Below are 10,951 nucleotides of genomic sequence, written 5' to 3' on the forward strand. Positions count from 1 at the left end.
CTACTGTAAGTGCTCATTGTTGTGTGGGATGGGTTGAGGCTCACTGTGAGGATCCTGTGGGGTGTCTCAGCCCACGTGGAGATGCAGCAGTGACTCCCCAGGGTGGTTCAGCTGTGCTGTTGGGATGCAAAAGCATTTACAGCTTCAGCCATGCAGGGAGAGCGCAGTGAGCACCCCGGAGGAGAAGGCTGTGGGCAGCCACAAGAGCTAATGGTCACCTCAGAGGTCACCTGGGAGAAGGAAGGGATATGGGAGGGCCTGGAGAGGGCCCATGGACAGCAGCCAGCCAAAAGTCAAAGGAGAGGTCAGAAATGGGTGAGAACAATCTTCTGGGGCAGAGGAACGGGCAGGCAGGGGCTGGGCACACGCAAGGCATGAAGACAGTGCCAGCTGGGGCATGGAGGGTCATGGGTCACAGCCACTGAGCTCCCAACAGCGGAATGCTTGGACGTGCAGGTCCTTCCACATGGAATTACCTGCTGGAGTCCTGGCTGAGAGCTGCAGCAGCCTCTGCTCGTTTCTCAAAACAGATCATTGCTGTGACCCCCTTCAGTCCTTGTTTCTATTAACAGGCCAAGCAAGTTCTGAGTGCCAACATACTGAAGAAGTGGAAAAGTGGGTTTACAGAAAGGAAAAAAGGGGAAGGAAAAGAAAAACAAAAGCCAAGTTATTTCCACAATGTTTGCATTCCCATATCTTAACCACAGTATTCCCAGCACGTGCATTTTTATGGCGCATCTGAAAACCAACCACAATGCAAAAGAAGCTTCAAAGTGTTTGAGGAAAGGAAAGCTGAGAGGGAGACGAAGGGAGTGAAGGCAGGCAGGGAGGAGGAGAGCACGGGAGCAGTGCTGGACTGTGCTGTCTCTCTCCTGCAGTCTCAGCCAGGACCTTGCTCTGCAGATGACCCAGGACAGCAGCACAAGTTCAGGACAGGAAGATCTGTAAAACTCGGTTACTTCAAGGGTTTTAATTTCCTTTTTAGTAGGTAGAAATAGCAGGGCATGACCAAAATATATGTAAGTGCAGTTCTTTTGTCCCTGTAGTTAAAGTGAGTCCTGGTGGTGTGGCTGCTGCCCACGTGGGGAGGGGGACTGGAAGATGTCCTGCGCTGTCCCTGGTGGTGGTCACAGCTGGAGAGAGGGCAGCAGAGGCACCTGTGATATTACACAGGATGTGCAAGTGTGGAACACTGCTGATGTCTTTGACTTGATCATGGATATTTAAGGGATCAGTGCACTTGGACAGTCAGTGTCACAGGCAGTACCAGTTTATAAACCCCTGCAGCCTGTTTGCCACCCCAGCATCTCCTCCAGGCACCAGGGACAGCAGCAGTCACTCAGCCAGTGAATTACTGTCCCCAACAAAGCTCCAAGCAGATGCCAGGAGCCACTTCTTAAGCAGTGAGTCCATCCCATGTGATGGAGCTCCTTTGCTCTCTGAAGGTTTTGTCAACACCTCAGTATTATTAAAATGCTGCTTTTAAAGTCAATTTCCTTTTCTTTTCTTTGTAGTTTATAGAGTGTTGCTGAAGACCTTCTCCCAGCCCAAAATGAGGATCAGTTCCAGGTTTGCAGTCATATCAACAGTAGCTTGGTGATTTATTTCGGAGGTGCTGGTGTAATTACGCGTACCTCACACACACCTCCCTTTCACACTGAGTTCCCTGCAGCTAATGAGTCTTCTCAGAGAGGAGAAGGAGGAGGTCTGGTTGGTTCACTAAACCCTTGTGCAAGTGAATGAGCTTCTAAAATCAATCCAGTCTCTGTAAAGACAGCGTGTCCTGAAAGCTGTCAGGCCTTATTATAAATAAAAATGTCTCAGCTTCCTTAAACTGAACATTTTAGCCACATTTTGCCAACAACATCATGCTGATGTTCTTTTTCTTCCACTATTTCTGTTGGGTCAAAGCATTGATGGATTTGTTTTGCTATTATAACTTCTGTCATCTATACCAGCATGTTGTCTACACAAGGCAGGGTTTGGCCAATGCTGCCCCAAAAGGTTCTCTTAAATATTTGGATACCTGAATCCAGTGTGTGCTGATACTGGAAATGTTTGCAGCAGGGATTACATTTCAGAATTGTGAAATACTGCCTTTGGTACCCACCTGAGGTTGTGTCTTTGGCAGACAACGATGGGATGAGCTTTGTCACCATCACACCCTGTTGAGGTATCTTTGTGGGACATTTTTGCACCCTGCATCAATCTGGGCGTATCTGTGCATTACAGAGAGGTGATGCAAAGCCGAGCTTGCCAGGCACCTGGAGGAGGTGGGATGACCATTTGGTAGCCTGTTAGAGCAGTCAGCTGCCCATCAGCCCTCTTTGTGCAAGACAGCCATGGGTGGATCCAAGTGTGATGAGTGGACGGTGCCAGGTGCTGGCCTGGGCCTGGCCAGTGGCCACCCCGCCTGCAGAGCTGGTCGGGGCAGCCTTTGAACTCTGTCTGAATGAGCTGAGCACTGGCCCCCACATAAATGAGAGCAGCCTGGAGAGTGTTATAAATTACAGGGCCGCTCCAGCCCCAAAGGCAGGCACACATCTGGCTGGGCTCCCACCGGGGCAGCAGGGCTGGAGGTGTTGCTCTGGCTCTGCCTCACAGTCAGACTTCCCTTTCTGGGGTGATCTTCTCATGGCTGCTTGTGCTGGGCTTGGGCTGTCAGGCCTAGGAAACCTTTGCCATCTTTCCTTTGCTGGAAATACCAACCCTGATGTAAAGTGTTGCTTTTTTCATAGAACCATCACAGAACAGTTTGGGTTTGAAGGAACATTAAAGAACATCTAGTTCCAATCCCCAGCCATGGGCAGGGAACCTTCCCCTGACCAGGCCTTGAACTCTTCCAGGGATGGGCATCCACAACTTCTCTGAGCAACCTGATTTCTTTTCCTAAAATGAAGGCTTTTAGGTGAAAAAGAAACCTCGTGAGGAATTCCAACAATTACCACAAAAGATTGAAAAATCAATTAAGGATACATCCATAGCCTTTATTGCAGATGTCTGTGTGAGATAAGTACCAGCTCTGTGTTTTCTTGCGCTGCCCATGGGACCAGGCAGGGCAGGACGTGGCCCCAGGGTCCCCTGGGTGCTGGAGGGTCTTGTGAGGGTTTGCCTGGCCATGATTGTTTTGTGCTGGTCACCTTCCTTCTGTGATCTTAAAAATCTCTTCCGTTTATCTGGTTGCATGTTCAGGGCTGAATGCAGCTCCCAGGAAATCTTGGACAATTCAGCTGACCTGCCCAAGAGAGCAAAATTCATCTGTTTCTATCTGTGGTGTGATGATCTGGAGTTCCCCAGATGGAAGGTGCTATGGAGGTATGGAAAAATTGGATTTTTTAAGTGCTGGGGATGCCTAGAAGGGGGAGGAGGTCTGTGCATGGCTATGCCAGCCTGGGGAGTACAAAGTGGGTTCCCATATGGTCAGTTTTTAGGATTTCTCCTGTTTCAAATCTGCATAAATGGCCCACTCAAGGAGGCCAAACTATTAAAAACAGCTGACAACGAAAAAGGGGGAGGTGAACGCCAAGCAAGCAGCAAGTAAACTCTGTAACTGAGCTGACAGATGGCAAATTAATGTTGTCAAATAGAAAGAAGTACATAAAGCTAAGGAGCACTATGACCAGATTGCTTTCTTGCACATGAAGTCTTTAATCATATGGATATCCTTGCTATTTTTACTCTAATGAGATTGGGAAAGAAAAATAAGACGGAGGCATCAAATTTAAGATAAATTTGCTTTGAATCCACAAGAAATTGAAGCCCTTACAGAAACAAGGAGAATTATTTGCCAGGCAAAATTAGTGTCACAGATGAACCTGTTTGTGCTTCTGAATTTTGACATGTTTATTTTATTGGTAATATTGCTGCAGCCAAAGAGAGTAATAGCCAGGGTAGATAAGCAGGCAAAGGAATTCGAGTGAAAAATTATGTTCATGAAGCTTTTTGCCCTTAGGCAAATGCAAAAAAAGAACCCAGCCCACCAAAACCCTTCCCTCCCCCTGGTAAAAGGGGAAAAATAGGAAAAAATCCATTTCCCTTCTAAGACACAACTTGATGAAATCCCAAGGAGCCAAGTCCATGAACACCAAATTATTTGCCCATTGTGGGGTTTATACTGAGAATAGAAATTTGATTAGTTTCATGTATTTCTTTAATGGTAAGTGTGAGGATGTCTTTTAATCAAGAGGTTAATGTGGGCTCTGACAACTATTAAGGTGTTCACACCTCTGATTAAAGGGAGCATCGGCAGTGTTTGAGCAAGGAGCTTGGTAAACAAATACATCAATCATGGAAAAAGCTCCCCCAGAATGTGCATGGTCAGAGAGAGCCGCCAAGGCAGTTAAAAGGAAGCAATTTTCCACAGTGCTTGGAGGTAGGTAATATAAAATAATCCATAATTAAGTTTAATCATGGCTTATCAGGCCTTCCTAGGCCTGTGAGCATTGTGGCTAATGTTTAACATATTGCCTCAGCTCTGATGCCATTTCATTGATACAATGAGCCCCTTTTATTTGGAAGTGGCAGATATGACAACTGTGTCTGGAGGCCAGATTCGTCACCGACATGACTCGGGATAGCTCAGCAAGTGCTGATATTGTGATCCTCTGCTAATAAAAATTGAGTTTGCTCAGTGGAGCCAATGGAACAATCCAATTCACACAGAAGAGCCCGGCCCAGCTGTTGGAATGGTCAGATCCAAGCCCCTCAGTCTTCCTCAGAGGAGGCTCAGGGCAGACCACAGCATATCCTACACCCACCTAAAGGAGGGGGCAGCCGGGGGGGTCGGGCTCTGTTCCCAGGGAACAGGGACAGGAGGAGAGGGAACGGCCTCAGGCTGGGCCAGGAGAGGCTCAGGGTGGACAGCAGCAGGTCACCACATAGCCAAGTGATGGCACCAGCTGAACCAGGGAATGGCACCCCCTAAACCAGGGGCTAGCATTAAGGGCCAGGGGGTGACACCAGAGGCAGGGGTTCAGCTCTAGGCAGGAGGTGCTGTAAAGGTGCCTGTCAAGAGGAGGTGGCAGCAGTGATGGTGAGAGCAGCAGCAAGCACCTGAGCACCAGCATCTGCAGCTTTGCACCTGCACTAACTCCAGCACCAAACGTTTTTTTCTAGAGGGAACAATTTACTGAACTTTTAAATACTAACAGATTTTTTGCTGCTCACAGCCAGCAGCAGCAACAAGGTCACAAAGTAAACCTTAACCTATTCCTCCCTTTGGACAGTATATTTTAGCAGAAACATAAAAAAGCAGATGCTGATGTGGGAAGATGTGGTACACCACCCTAAGCTGCTCGCTACAATCAATGCTAGTGTTGGGAGGAAGTTGGCTTTCTTCACTTTTGCACCAGTAGTGTGTAGCATCTCAGCCAGTAACTCTGGGATGTCAGAGGCTTTTAGGAAATCAGATCAATGATATATTAAAATGATGCCCTTCAGGATAAAAAGATCCAGATAAGCAGAAATATAAACAGTCCAGTAAGCCATTCTAACAGGCTGAGTGCTGAGATCTCAATCTCACCCTAACAAGGGTCATCTGACTGGCCTCAGGCCATTGGAACTTCTTAGGAATGTGGATTCATTTTCCCAAAATGTCCAACTTCTTGTGTACCTCTAAAGGAGAACATTTTCCTGTGAGTAATCCCAGGACTGGATGTGATTTTCAGATCTGTTGCTAACATATTGGAAGTATAGAATTCTTACTTCATTACAATGCTGTGGATCTTTTTTCTTGGTTTCTCAGCATCTAACTAAAGCTGAGAAAAGTTTTGAAGGCATTTTTTTCCCATTTCAGAAAGAAATCCAGTTTGGAACAAAGTGGGAACTCTTCATTAATCAAAATATGCCAATTAATACTGTCAAAAGAAATGTTCATATGTACTGAGATGACATTTACAGAATTGAATTTATTATCATTAAAATCAAAAAACACCATCCTGGAAAAAAGAAAAAGTTCACTGAAATGCAAAGTAGCTTAATTTTGATAAAAAATTTGGAGGACATATTCTGCAGAGGGGACACAGTTTGAAACATCCTGGTCCACTTTGGCAGTTTTTTGGTGGACTGCAGAAGAGACTTTTCACAGAGCTTCCCTTTTAACTGGCCAAGAGAATATCTGCTGACTGTTCCTCAAAGTTACCCTCCCAGCTTTATGTTTAAATGCTGGTTCCCAGTTTTTAATCCAGGCCATCATATTTTCCTTTGAATTCAGAAACATCTGGACTTAGGCAGACCTCCCTTTATGTTCGCTGTGGCCTTGCTGAGCCACACCAGGGGCTTTGTGAGCCGTGTGTGATTTGCAGGCTCCAACTCTGTGAGTGCCGAAGGTCCTCAGCATCCCCCAAAGGCTGTGAGTCCCCACAGCACGTGGGGATAGACTCCCGATCCTTTATCACTGAATTGCCATGAGAAAATCCTGCCCTTGGTCTGCGAGCAGAGGGAGGACAGCCGGGCCCAGCTCAGGTGAGCTCCTCGCTAGGGGCAGAGCTCATTCAGGCACCTCACTTTAAGCAGCTCCCAGGGCAGGTGTCTCATTTTAGGCCTGTGCTTAAGCCTAAGTTTTGTGAATCAAAGCTTGAGGCTTCTCAGGGCAGGCCTGTTCTCCCTGCAGCTCCGGGGTCTGGGAAACGGGAAATGGATTTTTCTTTGGGGCTCAAAGGTTGACCATGTGAGGGTGGGCAGGCCCTGGCACAGGGTGCCCAGAGCAGCTGGGGCTGCCCCTGGATCCCTGGCAGTGTCCAAGGCCAGGCTGGACATTGGGGCTTGGAGCAGCCTGGGACAGTGGGAGGTGTCCCTGCCCATGGCAGGGGTGGGACTGGATGGGCTTTGAGGTCCCTTCCAACCCAAACCATTGTGGGATTTTGTGATTCCCTGACCCAAATAACAAGAGGCCGTTTCCACGCAGCAGAATTGGTGCAGTCCGTGAGCTGTGCCCAGGGCACTGGCATTTAGGTGATCCTGTTATCCCAAATGCTGGGCCTGGAGAAGGGCTCGGGGCAGCTGTCAGCCATCCCCACTCCCTCCTGAGCCTGGCAGGGATGGAGCTGTGCCCTCCTGGCAGAGCAACTTGTGCTGCCCTGCTGGTCCATGGCTGTGGGATCAGCTCTTTCAGAGCTGTGCATATAAAAACCAGCTAATAAATAAAGTGCTTGCTGTTTCTCTGCAAAAGGAAGAAAAGCTACAAAGAAAACACCTACAATTGATTTTTGTTTTTTAAAGTGCTTGGATGGGAGCTGAAAGTCTATCACAAAGATGCTTCTTTGGCTTTGATTTGACACTAGATTTCAGTTGGTCCAATGGAATTTTAATGCTATGGCCAAATATAACATCAAATAATGAAAAACTTCAATGGTAAACATTAACACAAACAGGCATCGAGTATATTAAACATCTTTTAGAATGCAACAGGCCAAATCTGCAAATTGGGAACAGGTCCCTGAGCTGGCACACTATAAAAGCAGGCTTCAGTTTGCCATCTCCAGGACCTGCTGATGGAACACAGGGAATATCTGAGCTTGACTCCATTACCTGTTTAGATTAAACTCTGTGTAGCATTGATTCAGTTATTTATTTTGGCTACAAGGAAACAGTGTTCAAACATGGGTACCTAAACGGGATGTCCATAGCCCAAACCTGCACTAAGGGGACCAAGTGCTAATTCTGCAAGTCTGGCCACTGAGGCCAACAGCTGAGCCCGAGCCTTGCAAGGCCAGTGTTGAAAATGGGGCCAAATTTTACAAGCTCAGGGCCTGCTGTGTGTGGTTGGGGTTTTTCAAAAATGCAAAATCCCCGGTAACTCCCAGGGGGTGCAGGTGGGAGGGCTGAGAGCTGAACCAGGGACAGGGAGTGCCCCTGGAGCACAGCGTGGCCTGCCCTGGGATGGGCCCTGTCTGGCCACATCATCAACTCCTTTAAAACTTGCCCCATCAAAATAAACCTGGAAACTGCCACAGCTCAAGTTCTGTCCACCTGAAATAGATTCATTCATTTCTCTTTCGCTGCCCAGGCTTTAAGGGGTTGCTGCCACACATTCAGGTTGCAGAGATTAATGGCTAAAAAGCATTTGATGGGGGTTCAGTTGTCCTGGTTTTGGGGACACTGAGTGGTTTTTGGTGACAAGAAGTCCAGTGCTGGAGACATGCACTGTATTGAGGGGTGGTGCTCCTGCTTTTCCCAGTAAGTAAATAATAAATAATGCAATAAATATGCCCCATAATAAGTCTGCCATTAAAATAATGTCTTAGCTCTAGAAGCAGTTCATGCATGAACCCCCATAGCATGCAAAGGCACAGACATGACCATTACATCCTTCTGTTGGCAACTGAGCTGGATCCCAAATGCCAGCTTCCAGCGGGGTTGTTTTCCCCACTTTGATTTTTAATTACTGATCACATGGAAGGATGGAGGGGAAAGGCCTGAGTTTTGTTGGTTTTTTTTTTTTTTTTTTTTGTTGTTGTTGTTCCTCATTTAATAATTTAATTTGTATTCTGATCTTCAAATCCCAATAGCATCATGTGAAGTAGAGAAACTCGGCAGGGGAGGGGGGAGGAGGGGTAGGGGAGGGAGCCAGGGCTTTCTATTTCCATATGGTGAGCCTCTCTTCCTCGCGATCACAGCTTGTCATCTGTCTTCTTTTAAACTTCAGATCCCCTGTAAAAATCTTCCCAGCAAAGAACAGGCCATAAATGTGACATAAAGACAGTCCAAGTGAAGAGATTACCCCGGGGTAATGGTGAAGCATGATTTCATTACATGATTTCTTTACACGCGGGCGTGGACGCAAGAATAACCCAGTCCCCGGGAACTGCATGTTTCTGGAGTGGTGCACAGTGGCAGGGGTGTTATTAATATTCTGGGGAGATCAGCCTGTGCATTCACCTTTCATTTACTTGGCAGACAAAATGATTCATGTCTTCCTCATAAACTGGGGTCAGATTAAATGACCACCTTGATTTACCTGGGTTTAAAATGGATCGTCATCGTGGCCAGCCAAGCCTCCAGCCCCACTGCATCACCCTGCCAGGGACCACTCAGCCTTAATATCCCACAGCTGAAGGAAGGAATTTTTTTCTAGTTTGGAGACTTTCTGTAAAGTAACAATAATGTCATCTCCTGAGGTGCAACTGTGGGAGAACAGAACAGATATTGCACCTGGTTTTTTGTGCCCCAAATGCTGCTTACATGCAACGCTTCTGAGCATCTCTCTTAATTGAGTTATTTCATGCAAACTGTGCTTCAAAACTGAACTGAATGGTTTATAATCGAGCTCAGTGTAATGCAAGCATCCCTGCAGCTGATCTGCATGTCTGCCCCTCGCAGTGCTGCGGGCGTGTGCGGGACAGCACTCACAACAGCCCCTTTGTCCTGAAAACCCTGGACATCATTAAAACATGATTTCTGCAGAAAGCCCTCCCTTCCCTCCTGTGCTCTGCTCCTGCAGGAATGGTTTGTACTGGTGATGGAGCAGGAGTGCCATGGGCTGGGTCTGACAGTGCGAGGGGAGCTGGGGAGCAGCAAAGGGGGTGCTCAGCCAGAGACCCTCCCCAGGCGTGAGCAGGGCTGCCAGAGCCCTTCAGACCATGCCCCAACCAGCGCCTGGGCATCGTGGGCATGGGGTCAGCTGGCCCAGTGCCCCGCCTGTAATGAGGGAAATCCTTCATTGAAATGGGGACCCACTGAATGGGAATTCCAGGCTTGGGTCAAGGCATGTTTCCCATTTTAACTTTGCAATCAGCTGCTGGAGGTCCCTGCATCCTGACAGCATGTCCCTGTGTCCACAGGAGCTCCACACCAGAGCCATCCTTTCTGTCTTTCTTGTCCCAGAGGTGCTGCAGAGCAGATCCAGAGGCAGAAGGAGCATTGCTGTGGAACAGCCTTGGCACCCAGCTCACAGCCCGGTGAGGACTTGGCTGGAGGTGGCTCAGTCCCTCCAGGCACGGTGGTGTGGGGACAAAAGCTCCTCTGGGAGCTCCAGCCGTGCAGCCCTCACCTCCCACTGCCCCTGCCCCCCAGCCCTCAATTCCCACTGCCCCTGCCCCTCACCTCCCACTGCCCCTGCCACCCCAGCCCTCAATTCCCACTGCCCCTGCCCCTCACCTCCCACTGCCCCTGCCCCTCACCTCCCACCGCTCCTGCCCCCCAGCCCTCTCTGGGGCCACTCAGCAGGTGCCTCTTTTTCCTTCCCTTCCCACCTCTGCAGGTGCAGATGGAGATGTGGGGTTACCCCTCTGCAGTCCCTGCTGCAGACAAATCCAGGTCATGGTCCTCCTAGAAACCCCACTGGACCTCCAGAAACTCTTGCAGGCCCCAGAATGCCCAGCTGGCCCAGCCCCAAGGGCCACTGCGGCGTGGGCTGTGCCAGGGTTTCCCGATGTTCCTGCTCTGTTCCGATGAAACATTATACAGAAAGATATAGGCAAAGCATTATGCTCACAGCCTTTGCCAACAAGTTATGTTTTAATGTAATTTAACTGTAATCTCAGAGTGTTTTTGTTAGCTATAATTAGTAAAATATGTCTGTTTTCTGTGTTCCTTGAAGACGTCTGAACTCCTGCCAGTTCCCTATAGTTTTCCTGACATGCAGTGTAACAAGCAGACCACCAAAATGTATTTACCAATAACTGTTTATTTACATTCCATGAAATCTAATAACATTTGCTGCCTTCATTCGGGATAAATGCTGGCCAAAGTGTAAAGCATAGAAAAATAAACACTGCCTTACTCTCTAAACCAGTCCACAGAATATTTTATTTTTGCTCAATTTGCCCTGCTTGTTAGCATTTTGGTGTTCTGCTGCTTGGAAGTTGAAAAAAAAATCAAAAAAGGTTGAAAAAGTTCTGTAATGTATCTTCCTGTTCAGTCCAAAACCTCGCAGGGATTTCCTGGACATTTTATTTTTCACTTTAAAGTTTGCACGAGGCTGGTATTTCATTTCTTTGTTTTCTGCTCTCGC

The 10,951-nt window shown here is 47.9% G+C and overlaps 1 long non-coding RNA gene across 1 annotated transcript; it reads left to right on the plus strand.

Annotated features, from left to right (window-relative positions):
• Positions 1-2,863: 2,863 nt before the first annotated feature.
• On the plus strand, positions 2,864-10,709 carry LOC120410756. Its single transcript, XR_005603085.1, has 3 exons — positions 2,864-3,315; positions 9,780-9,896; positions 10,199-10,709. It is a non-coding gene; the product is annotated as an uncharacterized LOC120410756 (long non-coding RNA).
• The last annotated feature ends 242 nt before the right edge of the window (positions 10,710-10,951 follow it).

This window comes from Corvus cornix, chromosome 13, assembly GCF_000738735.6.
Source record: "Corvus cornix cornix isolate S_Up_H32 chromosome 13, ASM73873v5, whole genome shotgun sequence".
NCBI classification, from domain to species: domain Eukaryota; kingdom Metazoa; phylum Chordata; class Aves; order Passeriformes; family Corvidae; genus Corvus; species Corvus cornix.